Source organism: Dendropsophus ebraccatus, chromosome 8, assembly GCF_027789765.1.
Source record: "Dendropsophus ebraccatus isolate aDenEbr1 chromosome 8, aDenEbr1.pat, whole genome shotgun sequence".
Taxonomy (NCBI): domain Eukaryota; kingdom Metazoa; phylum Chordata; class Amphibia; order Anura; family Hylidae; genus Dendropsophus; species Dendropsophus ebraccatus.
In genome coordinates this window covers 95458272-95477777 of record NC_091461.1, presented here as the reverse complement: position 1 = coordinate 95477777, position 19506 = coordinate 95458272, and the positions used below count along the sequence as shown (strand labels likewise).

Below are 19506 nucleotides of genomic sequence, written 5' to 3'. Positions count from 1 at the left end.
TGTACTGCGCCTGTCTATAGTTATGGCTATTTGTGTAGCATACCACTGACAAGCGTCAGACTAAAAAAAACCTTCATTATAAATCTATTGTGCGTTAAACAATAGCGCTGCTTACAAGGAGACATTCCTCAGTCTTCAACATAAAAAGGAAGCTCCTTAGCTGAAAACTACACTGGAAGAGTATCTTATATTATAATGCTAATAAGTACTAGGACTAATATGCTGTATTTTAGTTGCTAAGGAAAAAAAAAAAAGCTGCCGAGACCGTCACCGAGCTCCTGAGCAGCAGTGTTACCACCTCCACCCACACCAAGAACACAGGGAACCTTGCATGGCACCGCTACTGCACTACAAGCCCCAGCATGACCTAGAATAGCAAGCCTCCTAGGCAGGTGGATGGCATCTACGCAATGGACGGCCTTCACAGACTACAAAACTACAAAGCTTTGGCTTTTGACACCTTTGCTGTAAGGCAAACACCACCTAAAGCAGCTTTCCTGCACCCGGTGTCTTGTCCAAAGCCATTCATTTGGACAAGTCCTTGCTGAGAAACAAAGAACAGGGTTGACTCTCTGTAATATAGTAGAACAATTGGTGTCAAGAGTGATATCCTGTCAACGCTAGTCACACGCTAAATTCCGCTCATTCATCCCAATGTGTGAGTAATATGGCCACACACATTTTCTTGGCAGATAAGAGACCCTCAAAGCCCTTTAAAAATGGACACAGTCACACTCATTTCCCTAGCTATGAATCATACACATATACATATACACACACATACATCTGTATCTCTTACAAATGATAACACAAAAACTTTTCCCCACCCATGGTTAGTGGTCGGGTGAAGCCATTTATTGTCAAGACTACTGTGTTTTCTCTTTTTAAGTCATAATGACAACCAAAAACATCCAATTGATCCTGATCAAAAGTTTACAAATATCGAGTATTGCCCCCTCTAGCATCAATGACAGCTTGAAGTCTTTTATGGTAGTTGTAGAGGAGACTCTTTATTTTCGCTTTTTAAAGCCGCCCATTCTCCTTAGCAAAAAGCCTCCAGTTCCTGTAAATTCCTGGGCTGTCTTGCATGAACTGGTTGCTTGAGACTGACATGGCCACTCCAGAACCTTCACTTTGTTCTGCTGTAGCCAATGACAGCATGACTTGGCCTTGTGTTTTGGATCGTTGTCATGTTGGACTGTCCAAGTAGGTCCTATTAACAGCTTCCAGGCTGATGAGTGCAAATTTACCTCCAGTATTTGCTGACAATGTGCTGCATTCATCTGTCCTTCAACTCTTAACAAGTTTCCTCTGCCTTTTTAGCTCACACATCCTCAAAACATCAGCGATCCACCTCCCATGCTTTACAGTAGGAATGGTGTTCCTTTCATTATAGGCCTTGTTGACACCTCTCCAAGTGTAACATTTATGGTTGTTTGGATGTTTTTGGTTGTCATTATGATTTAAAAAGAGAAAACACAATGAAATTCACCCAACCACTAACCATGAGTGGCAAAAAGAAAGCAAAAATTCTGCCAGGGTATATAAACTTCTAAGCACAACTCTGTGTATGTAGTATGTAGTATGTAATTATATATATATATATATTATATACACATATACACACACACATATATATACACAAAAAAAATCAAAAAATATCTATTTTTTAGATATTTAAAAATGTAGATTTTTTTTTTTACACTATTGATACAGCTCTGCAATTTATATGGACATAACATTTTGCTTATTCTGGTCAGACTCGCTACTTTTTCCAGGTCAGACTGTAGAGACACAGCAGCTTTTATGCCGGTAACGGTCAGCACTCGCCCATTTCCTTTCAAACGTTTAATATAACCGCTTGTGTTCTCATACCAGGACCAAGGCACAAGGCTGCAGGAAACGTCAGGGACAATCTCTGTTTATCCCATAGAGAACACACTTTACACTACGATCAGGTTAAGAAGAAACCCTTACAGGTAATAATCAAATGTAAGATACATCCCATGTCCTATGTATTCCTATTAAGTGTTCAATTCACTGGTGAGCAGCTTGTTTCTCCTTAACACTGCAGATATCTCGATATATTAATATAATATTTCTAATAATCTTATTAAAAAATTTATCTATCCAATCGGACATCAGGCATACTGTCCCATCCAATCGGACATCAGGCATACTGTCCCACCCAATCTGACATCAGACATACTGTCCCACCCAATCTGACATCAGACATACTGTCCCACCCAATCTGACATCAGACATACTGTCCCACCCAATCTGACATCAGACATACTGTCCCATCCAATCGGACATCAGGCATACTGTCCCATCCAATCGGACATCAGGCATACTGTCCCACCCAATCGGACATCAGGCATACTGTCCCACCCAATCGGACATCAGGCATACTGTCCCATCCAATTTTTGTCCCTGTCCTCAAGACCTATGGAAGTAACAGCAGTTGGACCCCCATTGATCAGCTTGTTATTCTTTACCCTATGGATAAGGAAAAACAACTTGAGATGTTGCTCTTACCTGTAACATGCTCTTCATTAGCAGGACATCCTGCAGCGTCAGGCTGTATAGGGCTATGCTACTAGATGCTGTGCTGGTTACAATTACAACTCATATAAGCTAATTCAAGAAACTAAAGCACAAAACTATGTAGTCTGAACAGGGAAATATGACTTACCAGGGACATCACCACATAATAATCCAAGTTTGGTGACTAATGGGTGTCAAATGGGTAGGGCAACTCCAACAACATACTGTCAGGCTAAGAAGGGTAAACAGCGCAGTTTATTCCTATGAGCCACAATGACTGACACACACATTACCTTACACCCCCCCCCCTCCCCAGACACACACACACACAACCAGACCCACACCACCTGACCCCCTAGACACACACACACATAAATACATTACCTGACCCCCCGGACACACACACACACATCCCCTGCCCCAGGATGGCCACGCCATAATTTAGGATAAACTCACACATGATCGATTTGGGCAGATATTTCAGAAATCAATGTCTTACAGAAACAACTGGAAGGGAAAGTACATTATCAAAATATACCTATGAATGCAATTTAAAACCAATGTTGTGCCCTGTTAATCACGAAGGCTCACCATCACGTCACCTGACTACTATGGGGCTGCCACTGTGGTGGATGAGGAAGGAAGCATCAAAGAGCTTTCACATGTCCTAGAGCAGGGGTGTCAAACTGCGGACCCCCAGCTGTTGTAAAACTACAATTCCCATCATGCCTAGACAGCTAAAGCTTTGGCTGTCCAGGTATGATAGGGACTGTAGAGTAGGAGCAGCCAAGCACATTCTCTTAGAAGGAGAGTGACTTCTATAGAAAGTCATGGGCCATCCCCTCCATCACTGGGACAGAGAAGAGGAGAGAAGTGCGTAGTTGCATGCTTCTCCCCTCTCTACACTTTAAGCTCAGTTTACACAAAAGCATGAAGAATCTGAAGTTTACCATAATTTTGTTTTTCATACCTAATGGTAGTGAATAGGGCACATAGCTGTTCTAGATCAATCTGGGGAAAACAAAAACATTTAAACATGTATAAAAAGTATACAAAACATAGACATACATAGACTGCTGCCTTATAAGAGTAACCATAAACCTGTAAGTATATCAGAAGGCCTTTCACTTTCCTTTCTTGCAGGTTGTGGACTGTAAAGCATAGTGACAGAACCTGGCGTCAGCCATAAGCAATGGACGCACTACAACTTCCAGGCTCCTCTGGAACAGCTGGAGCGGGGGAGGAGGTGCTGGGATTACCCACCCGAGCCTGGAATAGCAGACACGGGGAGGATTATGCTTTTGCAACCAATAACATCTATAAAGCAAAGTGAAGTAATATTTGCATCTGCTGACTGTCAGCTCAGGGCGCCTGCGAGGACTGAAGCTGCCTAACAATGTATGCACTATGCCAGCAGCTCCGTGCCTTCCTATAAAGCCGAGCTATCACGAGACACACTTACTTCTCCAACCAGCAGCTCTCAGCCTTCCCTGGAGAAGAATATTAAATGGAGCCATGTGAGGAAGACATTAGCACGCCGCCCGAGAGCCGACACAGAAATACACATCACAAGACCAGTGATGTCAAGGGTTTAGACACGTATGATGACTTCTCATAACAGAAAGACGGATAGTGGAGGATTCTCAGCCAAACTCCTGGAATGATAATGAGAACATGATGTCATTGGTTTCCAATGCCGACCCTTCTCTCCAAGAAGTTAGAGAAGTCTCCAGATTAAGTCCGGCTTCACACTATACAGCTTCATACTGCAGCCATACGTCCTGGCCTGATGACCACAGCGGAGCCTACCTGTTATTGCTATAGATATATAAGGGTCCATTCACATATACAGGATCTGCTGCAGGGATTAATTTAACTAAAGGATTGAACAACAACAATTCTGTAAGTGTAAATGGGCCCTTAAGGGGTTATCCAGGATTAGGGGGAGGGGGGGGGGGAATGACTGCTCCCTTCCAGAAATAGCACCACTCTAGTCTCCAGTTTGTGTGTCTAATTGCAGTTCAGTTCCATTGAAGGAACACTACATCAAACCTGAGGACAAGAGTGGGGATGATTTTGGAAGAAAGCAGCCATGTTCTTTCTAATCCCAAAAGGTTCTTTAAGAACCTACCTGGCTCAGTTACATTAAAGGGGTATTCCATCACCTAAACTATTGTAAGGTCATGGTAAATGCAAAAGCAAGCAATTATGCAAATGCTTTGAATTTTCAAAATTGCTTTTATTTTACGTTTGGCCCCATCGTGTCCCTGTACTGTTGTCAGCTTGTTCCCCGAGCTGGCCTGGCTGACATGCCAGTCAGGTGGTTGGGACTTTGGGCAGTGGTAAGTATGACCACTCAGGTGGTTGGGACCTCGGGGAGTTGTAAGTATGATTTTTACTCCCTCCCTCCAAGTGAGGTCATACGTGTCTCCAGGGCCTAGATTGGGAGTTGGATTAACAGAAAAGCAGAGTAGATTGAGCTAGGCATCACTGCATCCCAGCACGGCGCCTCGCCCCCCCACTCCGGACCAGGATATGAGCAGGGACTGAGATATTGGCAGAAGGGTCAAACCCTTTTATACTTCAGAGTGGCGTAAAGATGAATTTAGGGCTTTCACTGTTGTAACTGAGCACCGTGTCATGGTGCACAACTATTCCTTCTTCTCTCTTTTTCGATGGGCGGTTCAGAGCTGGACAGTCTGTCAGTAGTACACACCCACAGCTACTCCCTCCCTTTGCCGCCTGTCCAATCACAGCACATACACTACTCTGCTATGCCATAATGTGGTGCTGGAGAAAATACATGACATCATCATTTTATTCAGGAAATGAAGCCTTGATGTAGTAGTAATACTAGAGAAAAAAGCACTTTATAAGCATTTCCCGTAATAAGTGTATATTGTTGTTTTGTATAACTTTTGGGGGAGCAATACAGTACTTTAATAAATATTTTCACCAGACTTTAAATCTTTTGCTGAGATGAGCGGGAAGCCTTGATTTTCCTTTCAGGGACAGTGCAGAGCCTCTGGAGAAGGATGAAGGCACATTGTTTTCTCTCTTTCCACGTCTTCTACATAGTCTTGTCGAGTCTGCCACTATTGATAGAACTCTTCCAACAGGCAGTGAGCGGCAGACTGCAGAGAAGTGGATAACTTTAGTGGTCAAGACATTAGAGCTGGTTTTCTGGGGTAAGGATTCGATTTTCGTAAATTAATTGATTTACAGAAATGTTAGGAATCACAAAGGCTGTCATTGTCCAATGCCCACTCTGGAGACTTTCTTCAGAATTACTTATGGGGACGCAAACAGTAAAGACTGGTCAAGTTCCTGCAAAATAAAGGATCCAGTCTAATCCCTCCAATGGCCGATGTGATTTCTTTCTTGACCTGGCTATAAGAACCTTCACACATTAATAGAGATCATCACAAAAAGTTACGGGCCAGGAAGGAAGTGTATATCACAAGTGTGTTAGTACATGTAAAATGTGGTTTAGATATATTACTGAGCTGATGGTAATAAGTATACAGGAGATCATTATAGATCCTTGAGATGAGTGTCAAGAGCAATCTTTGTCTGACTAACCGGCTGTGTCAATGAAATATCTGTTTTTGGACACAGTAAATAAGGAAATAAACCCTTGCATGGGAAATATACGTTAAAGGAGAGAAGGATCGCTATTCCACACGGCGGCAGCGAGCGAGTGTGTCTTGGGGGGGAGGGGCGCGGGGAGCTGCGGGGGAGCCCATAGGATACAGCAGCGTCTGCTGCCGACGCTCCTATTCCACGGAGCGACGGCAGCAGATCGTTGCTGTGTCAGTCATTTGCTTTTCAACATGTTGAAAAACAAACGACTGCAACGATCAGCCGACATGAACGATGTTGGCTGATCTTTGCTGTCAATTCCACGAGACGATTATCGGCCGAATACGGCCAATAATCGTTCCGTGGAATAGGGCCTTTACAGCACATTGATGCAATACAGATGCAAATACGGATGAATCTATACGGACCACGGAGTAAAAATAGCGGGAGGTCTTGCGGTCCAGAAAAATTACTTAACATGTGAATGAGGCCTTACAAGGGAGATGGAAAAGGCAACAACACAGGGAGAGAATTTGCTTAGCTGAGCGCTTCTCCCTGCTCCAATTGGCCACTGGTGGGGGTCTGAATGTCCAGACTGACTGCCTAAAACTTTTGAAATGTCTTCAGGACACGTCAAAAGTTGTTTGTTTGTTTTTTAAAGTGACTGTTTCCATGAATTTTGGAAATATCACAGACAAAAAATTATGTAAACAAACTGGTAACCTGCTATGGAAGCTGATGACAGGTGTACTCATCACCAGTGGACTATTCCTTATAACCATGACAGCAGAGACTGCACACAAACATACTATGTGAGCGTATTAGAGGTAATAAACACAAAGCATTCTATATTCACATGAATAACTTGGTAACATTCCAGCACAAAGCTCCTGACCCGCTTATATTTACCAGGATCACTATAACTACACATGACTCCTGCAGACATATGCTCAGAAAAAAGCCCTGAGGAAACTCAAAGGTATTCCTGTAAGGAGATCAAACCACATATTAACACCTATAAAAACCAGGTCAAGCTGCACCGCTAGTAAAGAGACACTGACTGCTAATGGCTTCCGGCATGTGTCCGGATCCTGGGACAGGTCACCCCCTACTCCACGTGCAGACTAGAACAGATGACACTCGGCACATTTTGTGGGATTTTGCAATAAGTGTTTCTGCACCATTTGTGCCACGCAGAGAAAGAAAAATAATATATGTGCCACAATTCACAGTGTGAATTTTAAAATAGTCTGCACTCCGCATGTGGGAACACAGCCTAAAGCTGGCTGTATAATCACTGGGTGATAAAGCCACAAAACAATGCGTGGACAAGAGCTATAGAGGAAGCAGTGCACAGGAGAGAGCCCCCTATGTAGGTCTCAGGGTCCTATTACACAGAATGAGAACCTGACAAATCAGGCTGATTCAGGCAGATATTGCTCCCGGTGATAAAGACAGCGATCAGACAAAGATCCGATCATCACAAGGGCTGCACGGACATCGCTAACTCTGCACGATCATAGAGCCCTGTAAGCGAGCGCCAATCTAGTAGATGGCTAATCGGGTTGTGTAATATGCTCCTTAGGGTATATTCCCACCTAGCAGATTTGATGATGTGGAAATTATGAATAGCTTAATACAGCAATAAATCACAGCAAATATGCTATGTGTGAATATACCCATAAAGGGAATGTGTCATCAGAAAATTACCTATTGTTCAAGATAAATATATGTGTGCCGTTTTTACTATGACCACTAGGCCTAATATTTAGTTGACACTTCCTGTTCTGTACAGGAAACTTTCCAGCAGTCTCCACAGACATTCACAATAACTGCTGCTCAGAGCTCAGCCTTCCCCTCTCTGCACAGGTCATACAGCATGACTAGAAAACACTCCCATTTATTGGAATAGGGTCTGGTCCAGACAGTCATGTCTATGTCCATGGGGCTAGCTGTTAAAAACCGCTCAGGCAAGACAAGATGGTTGCTCCCATAATAATGTACTAAAAAACTTTTAATATCTAATTATAAAACTTGTCTTGCTAGATGTCACTACAGATGAGCAAATTTACAGTAAGTTTGGAATCGTGAAACCATGAACACTTGGCATTTGACTCATGGGTGGCTGGAGAAGATGGATACAGTCATAGGTTGTATCCATGTTTTCTAGGCAGCCCTAGAGGTGATCTATAACAGCCAATCAGATGTCTTCACTGATCATAATTCCTGCTATAAAAAATGTTTTTGTCTCCAAAATAACATGGGCCGTGATGAGGAATGTACGAGGGGACATTCCCGCTATAACAGCTGATGGGTGGAATGCCCTATTATTATTACTATTATTGTGCCTTGTGCGGCAACGCGTTCTACCACTTCCTAATATCTGATTTCTATTAAAATAGAATAAGTCAAGTACAATGTTGTTTTAGTAGTTTTCTGGTGGCTGCCAGCCAATACAAGTGCTGGCTTGAAGTTTCCTCTGGTTAGTCACAGACTCTCAGGACATGTGTTCTCTCCGAGCTGCGTGGCTTTGTTTATGGAAGTCGAAAAAAGTTGAAAGATAAGCGGCCAACCGGGGTAGGTTTTGGCAGCTGCGGTTCTCATGACTGATCTCTGTGCCATTCTGAAACATGGGCTGCGAGACGACTGCCTGTTCGCGCCGGGAAATCCACATTTAGTTTCTGGCACTTTATCTGCACTTACATATCTGCCTGTATATTAATTACAATTGTTTACAGTGTGACTGTCGTATGAAAAACTTTTGCCATATTGCAGAGACATGTCAAAGGTTGTGAGTGGTCTGGGTCTAATGGTTCAGACTGGCAATCTCTATAACCAGGAGAGGCGCTTGGCTGTACGCTTCTCTCACTGGCTCGATTATAAGTTTATGAACTTTTCTCCAGTGAGATGGAAGAGGTATAGAAGCGGGAACAGAAGCGAGAGAGAAGACTGTGAAAAAGTGTATCATAAGAAAATAACTCCTGCCATGTCACAGAGTTACACAGAGATTCAGATGCAATACTGATGACACAAGCTACGCAAAACAGGTTGGTCCCAGGTAACCATAGTATGGAGTCTATATTCTGCATCAGTTTCATCTATATTTTAGGTTCAGGCATTGATTGGGGAGTGCTGTGGAGGATAAAAGAAATAACGTGCTCTTACCTCCCCCCCTCTAGCTCTGGTGGCCATACACCGCCGCTCCGGTCCCCGGCCGCTTCCTGGTCTGAACCAAACCCGCATCGTGGCGTGTGCAGTCCACTCAGCCAGTCAGCGGCTGAGGTGGAACCCTGCTATGGTCACTAACTGGTGGACTGCACACATCACGTTCCGGGACCCTGCTCAGACTAAAGCGGCAGTACGTGGATACCAGCACTGGAGCCGGGGAGATAAGATTTCAGGTTAACGATAAACAATCTCGTTTGCGATCATTTATCGTTAGACATTAATCGTTAAAAATCGCTCCGTGTAATAGGACCCTAATCTCCACATGATCCCAGCCTTGAGCATTTGAGACAACAAAATGCAATACCCTGAGGCTACATCACGAGAAGGTGCCAAAACTTGACAGAAACTGGCCTAAATCGTCTGTCCAAAGTCTTTTTTGTATGGCCAGCTTCAGGCAATGTATGTCAATGTGTTACAGCTCTTTCTAAGCATTTAATAACACGTTACAGACATCAATTATGGAATAAGCTGCTCCGGTTATTCTGCATTGAGATTATAAATATACAGGTAAGAAGATGGCTGATACTGATCATATAGAGCATGTGTGTCATGTATGGCAGTGTATGCGCAGCATTGAACCTACTATTGTCTCTTCTGGAATAAGGACACAACATGGACTGACTTAGAGACTGCTAGGTGCCCCACAGTCCTGACGTATCACACATTCTGCGCAGCCGCTCTCTGGCAGCCCTATTATCACCCCTGTATGAACCCGGACAGATTTTTATTTTTGCAGCTCTGGGACAACAAAAAGATGCAACCAGGATGTCTGGACTAGTGGATGCCAGATTAAACAGTATACTAAGAAAAACTAGGAGCAGGGGTCTAAAGTTCCCATCCTGCTCAAATATATATAATAATGTCAGAGTGATGAAAGAAATATATTAAGGAACAATACAATCCAAACCTGAAAATCCTACAATTCTGCCACTGGGCAATAAGGCGAGGATTAAAATAATGCTGTCTAAGCCCACCGTCTCTTTACTAACATTAATCTAAGGGTCCCCAATGACTTGAGACCATCTGTGCCCGTGGTATCTAGTCAGGGTAAACAGACAGCAGACAGACATCTGTGAGGACAGAAGGTTTCCCCGACTGTACGTCTCCTGACAAATGGTGACCTGTCAATGCGACTAAATGCAGAGAAACGCCTGGGAACAGGTGCTTCCTCCTGAAAACCATGACCCCCGTGATTGCATTGGGCCAGAAACACACTGCTGCTAAATAGACCTGCGTGTATATACGCCATACAGCAAGATGGAGCTGCCAATACTTAGGCATTGCATCGAACCAAAAAAAAAAAAAAAAAAAGAAGAGCATAAGGACAAAGAAGATACAGTGACAATAAGCTGCAAGGAAAAGGGTCAGTGCTCAGCAAGATAAGAAGAATAGAGAGCTATCAACTACACACAGAGCACAGGACAAGACCACAGCGAAATCAATCAACCACCATCATCATCATCAGGGGGCATGGGCGCAACATGCTGACTGTGTATATGACAACCACAGAACGGTACTGTATGCACTAGAGTCCTCAGAGGCGGCTCATGGTTGGTTATTCTGCTCAGTCACTCGTCCTGTGACATCTAACAGATCTGGGCTGTCTGGACTGTCAGATGCTGAAGGATTGGAACCGCACTCTAAGGGCCCTATTCCTCCGGACGATTATTGTTCGCATAATTGTTAACGATTAACAATCTCAAACGACCGCTATTGCGAAAGACCTGAAAACGTTCATTAATTTCCATGGAACGATAATCATTACTTATGATTGTATTTGCGATCATTTTTTCTTCGCTATTGCGTTCGTATCTACTGTGAAAGACCGAACAACGTCTTATTTAATGCGAACGATTTGCGAACGAGCAATGATAAAAATAGGACCAGGTCTTATAAAGCAATCAACGATTTCTTGTTCGGTCGTTAATCTTTAACTGCTATTCTAACGAACAATTATCGTTTAGATTCGAACGATTTAAAGATAATCTGACCGATAATCATCCGGTGGAATAGGGCCCTAAGCAAGAGAACTGAAGGGCAGTGCCATAAATGATCAAAAATCAGGGGAAAAAAAAAAGTTATCAACTTCATAAACTATGACACTATGACACCCCCCCATAAAAAACACAAACTGCCTGCAAATCACATTTTACAGGCTATACAATTAAAGGGGTATTCAATCTTTAAACACATGCTCTATCCACAGAAAGGGGATTAGGGCCCTATTACACGGGACGATTATTTTGCGAAAAATCGTTATATCGTTCGAATTTAAACAATAATCGTTCTGTGTAATTGCAGACAACAATCGAAAAATCGTTCGTATGTCATTGATCATTGATTTAGATCTGAACCTAAAATTGTTATTCGTTCCGCATTTTTTCACTAATCGTTCAGTGTAATTGCACATTGTTCATTGTTTTGCTGCGATCAGAAGGAATAAACGATCATAGCAACGATCATAACGACCATCATTCAGTGTAATATGGTGAACGATTTCAGGTCAATGATAAACAATCTCGTTTGCGATCGTTTATAGTTAATCGTTAAAAATCGCTCTGTGTAATAGGACCCTAAGTGTCAGATCACAGGGGGTCCAGCCGATTGGACCAGAGTCGTGTTTTGTAATCGAGTGGCGAGACGCACTTTCTACATCGCGTATGGTGCTGTCAAAGAAGGTAGGGCATCGTACTGTGGTGTTCAGTCACTTATGTTAAAGCCACGGCAAACATGGCATGTGTGAATGTACTTACAGGGGGGGGGGGGGGGAGATAAAAAAATTAAAAAGAATGTAAAAAGTAGCTCCAAAACTCACCCACATGCCAGAAAAACTACACATGTTCAGCCATTATTAGCATGAAGAAACTTTAAAAAAAAAGTGTGCACATAGGCTAACAGGGATTAAAGGGGTTATCCAAGATGCAAAAATATCTGCTATTCGAATCTCCCTATCCCTGCAGTTGGCTCCCAAGGATGTAGGACAATTGTCCCCCTGACCAAATGGTGCGGCAGTGGCCTTCACCTGATATGCCTGATATTTTTCTCCCATTGTTGACAGATCATTGTCTAGGTTACAGACCACCGCTCTGCTCTAAAAGCAGTGGTCTGGCCGAGATATATTTATACGAGTTGTCAACTATGAGAGGAAAATTGCTAAATTGCCTTTGTAGCACAGAGCACATTACACAGACTGCAGAGCTCAGCATAGCGGATCATGGGTGTAGTTGTCCTCACCAGCCTCATGTGATATCATAGAAACCGATGCGGGCTGCCATCCAAACACACACACACACTAATGAACATACATGGGTGTGCCCCACAGCTACCAAGATCTATTTTCGCTGCCTTTCATATCAGTTCCAAAACGGATATGAAAGGACATTTAATAAATGAAACCCACGGGTGTACGGCCACAATAATAAAACCACTGAAACGAAGCAGCAGCTCATACGAGACGGCTACTGCAGACCGATGGGGATGGATGGAACAAAACAAGCGGCCATCACAAAGGATCAAACAATCAAACACAATGGAAGTTTTTGGGGATGTAAACTAATAGGCTTTAAAAGTTTTTCTCTGAAACAAGTGCCGGGCTTCTCATGTCACATTACACCACTGCTCCGTAACCAACATGGATGGACACAGGGCCTGCAGCGCACGCGGGTGTAGTCAGGATCTGTAGACTTCCCGCCAGATTTGAGGCAGTGTTTTTCTATGGAAAAGAGAGAGAATCCTAGAAGACAGTGCCAGAAACTTTTTTTTTTTTTAGACAATAAATGCATAAAGCGATGCGGAATCTGTTGGCGCTATACAAATTAATATTTTATCATTATTATTATTAATTATTATTAAAGGGGTACTCCAGCAGGGGGGGGCACTTTTTTGCTGGGACCTGTTTCAAGTCCGCTCAGATCCCGCCTCCTTCATTGACTGGCTGAGCGGACCTGAGACGTCACATCTCGGGCGGCGTCAGACACCCAGAAGCAGCCGGGATGCGGGACCCGCTGCTGGTCCCAGCATAAAAGTGCCCGCCCACTGGAGTACCCCTTTAAAGGTCATCTATGTATCGCGATATGATGGAATCTCCCATAATAAAGGTCGGTCGCACACGAGCGTATTACCTATATTATAGACGTTCGTCCCAGACCGACTGACCTTCGTATTACTGTGGGTGACCTTGCCCGTGTGAAGCCGCCACACGGTGCCTTTATCTATTACCTGTATATAAGTCTCTATAGCAAGTCACAATTTAGAGGGGGGAAAAAAAAGCAGACACTGAATGCTAAAATAAAATCCTGTGCTGCTTCGGGGGTCCTGGCTGACCCTAGTGGTCATGTCACCGTGTATGCCCTTATACAGGGGACGCCGGAGCGGCGGAGAATCAAAAGGTAAGCCTGACTTTTTTTTTTTCTTATTGAAGTTTCTATTGAGTTCTACATTTTCTATGAAAAGCGACAGCTCTGACATTTCTTATAATAATAATAATATAATTGCATATAATAGAGGCTATTTATCAATCATTTGCTGCATACATGTTACGACAGGCCGTGATAGGGCTGGTGGGGGGCAACACTGCTCTTACATTTGTCCTTTTATTAAAACGTTCATTAACCCCTAAATGTACAGCCTAAAAGAGGGATGGGGAACCTTCAGCCCTCCAGCTGTTGCAAAACTACAATCCCCATCATGCCTGGATAGTCAAAGCTTTAGCTGTCCGAGCATGATGGGAATTGTAGCTTTGCCACAGCTGGAGGGCTGAAGGTTCCTCGTGCTGCTAATAATCCGTATACATATGTGTTACTGTAGAGATAGTGATGACTGGCTGGGGACGTCCTGGACTTCCTGTCCCTAATCACCAGTCGGCCTCTCCCCCGTCTGAAATGTCTGATAAGAGAGAAAAATAGATTGTGTTCAACCGCAGCGCAAACGCGCACCAGATAGACTGATTAGAGTCCCTTTAAATGCAGTGAAGGATCATGGGAGTTGTAGTCCACAAGCCCTCAAACACAGGCTGTGCTGCAGCTGTCGCTCTTGGGAAACAATCCATCTGGGTGGTGCTGATGGCTCCGGCTGTGGGAAGAACTGTTGCTCATACAAGTCTTTCTACAGACTTGGGATGTTTTACCCTGTGAACGGCCACCGGGCAGAGCTCGGCTGACAGCAAGTCACATGATGCAGAATGCTGAAAGTTTAGGTGCCGCTCGCAGACACATGCATTTCTATATCACAGTATAAAAGATGGCGCCATATCGTACCCCAGTATTAGTAGATAGCGACCATGCATCCAGAGACCCCCCACTCATCAACCAAACATAGAACTGCGCTCAGTCAGGTAAATCCCTATCATCCCCTGCAGATATTACCAATATTGATCGGTTTTCATGAACTTTAGTGATCATTACCATAGACTGGGGAGAATCAGTAAATTGTTAGCGATTATATGCTATATATATATATATATATATATATATATATATATATATATATATGACGAAACGCTGACCCTTTCTAGCTGCCTACTGACACTGAGCAGAGAAAGTAGCCAGGAATCAAGGATACATGTGTGTCCCATATTATAGATCTCCAGCTGTCATGAGACTACAAGTCCCAGCATGACCTGACAAGCTTCAGCTATCATGGCATGCTGGGAGTTGTAGCTTCAAAACGGCTGGTGGGTGACACAATGGGGGAACACTATTATACAAAGACTGATAGCGGAGTCTCCCCAAACATATATTCTAATACGTAAGAAGCAGAGTGGGCCGACACCCCAATATATAGACAATACAATAGTGCAGAATGATAATGATGGAACCTTCTGCCCCTTTCTCAGCTGCCTACAGACACTGAGGGGAGAAGCAATAATAGTCATGAGTCCCATTATATACATTAGAGTTATGCAGCTGTCCTGAAACTACAACTCCCAGCATGCCCTGTCAGCCAGAGGCTGGAGAACACATAGGTGATAACATGGGCACAGTCTCTATAGTCAGTATAGATTTGGGGAGTAAGGGACACAAACCAATCAACTAAAAGGCAGAGTAGACCAATATACCAATCTATAACAATACAGGACTAGTTACATATGGAAAACATTGGAAGAAGTGTAAAGAGGCAGCACAGGTGCCGGGGCTGCCATGCTGGGATCTGTAGTTCCCCGGCAGCTGCAGCCAGGAGTGACAGCGGGGGGCAGCCTGACAGCAGCGGAGGACATGGCCCTGTGTGTGTCACATTGTAGCCATGCATCCATGTCCCTAGCCACATCTCACTACCACTCAGCACGGGGAGGTGGGAGCGGCTCCGGGTACCACGCCATTCACCGCGCCCGGTTGGCTCCCCCGGTACATGCCCACTCCCCGGTTACCTGCACAGAGCCGCTGCAGCCTCCTCCCCTCCCGGTGTGAGCGCCGCTCCCCGGAGCTCCGGGCCGTTGTTCTCTGTCCGTTTCTCTCCTCTCTCTCTCATTCAGACGCCGGCAGAGCGCCGTGCGCGCCCCCGCGTCCCTAGGCTAGAGTTACTGATGCTGGGAGGAGGCGGGGCCGCGGAGAGTGTGGGCGGTCAGGGGGCGGGGAAGACGCGACGTGCGCGCCCCCGCCTAACACAGAGGTACGGGCGGAGGGAGGGGTCAGGAGAGTGGAAATCTTTGTACAAGTGACAACGGAGTGCAACGCCCCGCCTCGCTTAGGGGCGTGGTTACTATACTGCCGCCTGTGTGGGTGTGTCTAGGCTGGGGAAAGGGTGTGGCTTTAGTTTAAAACACAGTGTGGTGCACGCGGGCCAGAAAACACTATTAACTCTTTAGGTTCTAGTGGGAACTTCTGCAACACAAAAGCTGTGGCTGCAGCATGGCGCCTTGTCATGTGACCTGGAGGTGCAGCCGATCCTATAGCAGATATGGCCAATGCACGATGGCAGTATGATGTCACCCGGTGTACGGACCTCTCATGTCACCCGGTGTACGGACCTCTCATGTCACCCGGTGTACGGACCTCTGATGTCACCCAATGACCCATTCATAGAAGAGCCAGCCTCCTCCACTGGAAACCCTCAGCACTAATTACCTGCAATGCAATCACAATGTGTATACTGTTAGGCTGGGTTCACACTACGTATATTTCAGTCAGTATATTTCAGTCAGTATTGCAACCAAAACCAGGAGTGGATTAAAAACACAGAAAGGATCTGTTCACACAATGTGAAATTGAGTGGACGGCGGCCATATAACAGTAAATAACTGCCATTATTTCAATATAACAGCCGTTGTTTTAAAATAACAGCAAATATTTGCCATTAAATGGCGGCCATCCACTCAATTACAACATTGTGTGAACAGAGCCTTTCTGTGTTTTCAATCCACTCCTGGTTTTGGTTGCTATACAGCCTCAAACATACAGCCTCAAATATACGTAGTGTATGTATATACTGTAATATGTATATCCTGTAATATGTATATACTGTAATATGTATATACTGTAATATGTGTATCCTGTAATATGTGTATCCTGTAATATGTGTATACTATAATATGTGTATCCTATAATATGTATATACTGTAATATGTGTATCCTGTAATATGTGTATCCTATAATATGTATATCCTGTAATATGTGTATCCTGTAATATGTGTATACTATAATATGTGTATCCTATAATATGTATATACTGTAATATGTGTATCCTATAATATGTATATACTGTAATATGTGTATCCTATAATATGTGTATCCTATAATATGTATATCCTGTAATATGTATATCCTGTAATATGTATATCCTGTAATATGTGTATCCTGTAATATGTGTATACAGTAATATGTATATCCTGTAATATGTATATCCTGTAATATGTGTATACTGTAATATGTATATCCTGTAATATGTGTATACTATAATATGTGTATCCTATAATATGTATATCCTGTAATATGTGTATCCTGTAATATGTATATACTGTAATGTAATGTATATACTGCAGGCGCTTCTGCAATGAATTCTAATTTAGAACAATGGAGAGGATGGTTTGGATGCATCAAGTATCACAACTCCCATCATGTCCTGGCAGCCTGGGGCAGGTCACACTGATCACTGATCTATAACATCATCTCTGAAGTGACTCCAAAGGTGAAGCATAGAGTCTGGTGGGGGTAGATGGATGAGTGTGCACAGTGACAGGCAGCAGGGGATGTGCCCACTTACTCAGTACTAAGAAAACACTTTCATGACAAACCTTTAAAAGCTGACACTGTCCTTGGGGAATATTGACACCTGGTCAGTATGTGAGGCCCCACCTGGAGTGGTGTATAAGAAGTAGCTGTGTATATGGAGAGGCTGTGTATATGGAGAGGCTGTGTATATGGAGGAGCTGTGTAGTAGGAGTAGCTGTGTATATGGAGGAGCAGTGTATATGGAGGGACTGTGTATACGGAGGAGCTGTGTATAAGGAGTAGCTGTGTTTATGGAGTGGCTGTGTATATGAAGCAGCTGTGTATACAGAGGGACTGAATACAGAGGGTCTGTGTATATGCTGTATATGGAGGTGCAGTGTATACAGAGGGGCTGTGTATATGGAGGAGCTGTGTATATGGATGAGCAGTGTATATGGAGGAGCTATGTATATGGAGCGGCTGTGTATATGGATGAGCAGTGTATATGGAGGAGCTGTGTATATGGATGAGCAGTGTATATGGAGGAGCTGTGTATATGGATGAGCAGTGTATACGGAGGAGCTGTGTATATGGAGGAGCTGTGTATATGGAGAGGCTGTGTACACGGAGGAGCTGTGTATACGGAGCTGCTGTGTATATGGAGGAGCAGTGTATATGGAGGAGCTGTGTATATGGAGCGGCTGTGTATATGGAGGAGCAGTGTATATGGAGGAGCTGTGTATATGGAGCGGCTGTGTATATGAAGCAGCTGTGTATACAGAGGGACTGTATACAGAGGGGCTGTGTATATGCTGTGTATATGGAGGTGCTGTGTATACAGAGGGGCTGTGTATACGGAGGGGTTGTGTATATGGATGAGCAGTGTATATGGAGGAGCTGTGTATACGGATGAGCTGTGTATACGGAGGAGCAGTGTATACGGAGCTGCTGTGTATATGGAGGAGCAGTGTATATGGAGGAGCTGTGTATATGGAGGAGCTGTGTATATGGATGAGCAGTGTATACGGAGGAGCTGTGTATATGGATGAGCAGTGTATATGGAGGAGCTGTGTATATGGATGAGCAGTGTATATGGAGGAGCTGTGTATATGGATGAGCAGTGTATATGGAGGAGCTGTGTATATGGATGAGCAGTGTATACGGAGGAGCTGTGTATATGGAGAGGCTGTGTACATGGAGGAGCTGTGTATACGGAGCTGCTGTGTATATGGAGGAGCAGTGTATATGGAGGAGCTGTGTATATGGAGCGGCTGTGTATATGAAGCAGCTGTGTATACAGAGGGACTGTATACAGAGGGGCTGTGTATATGCTGTGTATATGGAGGTGCTGTGTATACGGAGGGGCTGTGTATATGGATGAGCAGTGTATATGGAGGAGCTGTGTATATGGATGAGCAGTGTATACGGAGGAGCAGTGTATATGGATGAGCAGTGTATACGGAGGAGCTGTGTATATGGAGCGGCTGTGTACACAGAGGAGCTGTGTATACGGAGCTGCTGTGTATATGGAGGAGCTGTGTATACGGACCTGCTGTGTATATGGAGGAGCAGTGTATATGGAGGAGCTGTGTATACGGAGCTGCTGTGTATATGGAGGAGCAGTGTATACGGAGCTGCTGTGTATATGGAGGAGCAGTGTATATGGAGGAGCTGTGTATAAGGAGGAGCTGTGTATATGGAGGAGCTGTGTATACGGAGGGGCTGTGTATATGGAGGAGCTGTGTATACGGAGGGGCTGTGTATATGGAGGAGCTGTGTATATGGAGGAGCTGTGTATACGGAGGGGCTGTGTATATGGAGGAGCTGTGTATATGGAGGAGCTGTGTATACGGAGGGGCTGTGTATATAGAGGAGCAGTGTATATGGAGGAGCTGTGTATATGGAGGGGCTGTGTATATGGAGGAGCTGTGTATACGGAGGGGCTGTGTATATAGAGGAGCAGTGTATATGGAGGAGCTGTGTATATGGAGCGGCTGTGTATATG

At 44.2% G+C, this 19506-nt stretch overlaps 1 protein-coding gene across 5 annotated transcripts in view; it reads right to left on the bottom strand.

The window, feature by feature from the left end:
* Positions 1-15987, bottom strand: part of RALGPS2 (Ral GEF with PH domain and SH3 binding motif 2) — a 133457-nt gene extending 117470 nt beyond the window's left edge. For 2 of the 5 annotated variants that reach the window (XM_069981123.1, XM_069981122.1), the window contains exon 1: positions 15722-15985. The gene's annotated coding sequence lies outside the window, so the exon portion shown is untranslated. Of the gene's footprint in view, positions 1-15721 lie in introns of all 5 variants that reach the window. The other 3 variants (XM_069981125.1, XM_069981121.1, XM_069981124.1) reach the window with 3 other exon arrangements.
* Between the last annotated feature and the right edge of the window lie 3519 nt (positions 15988-19506).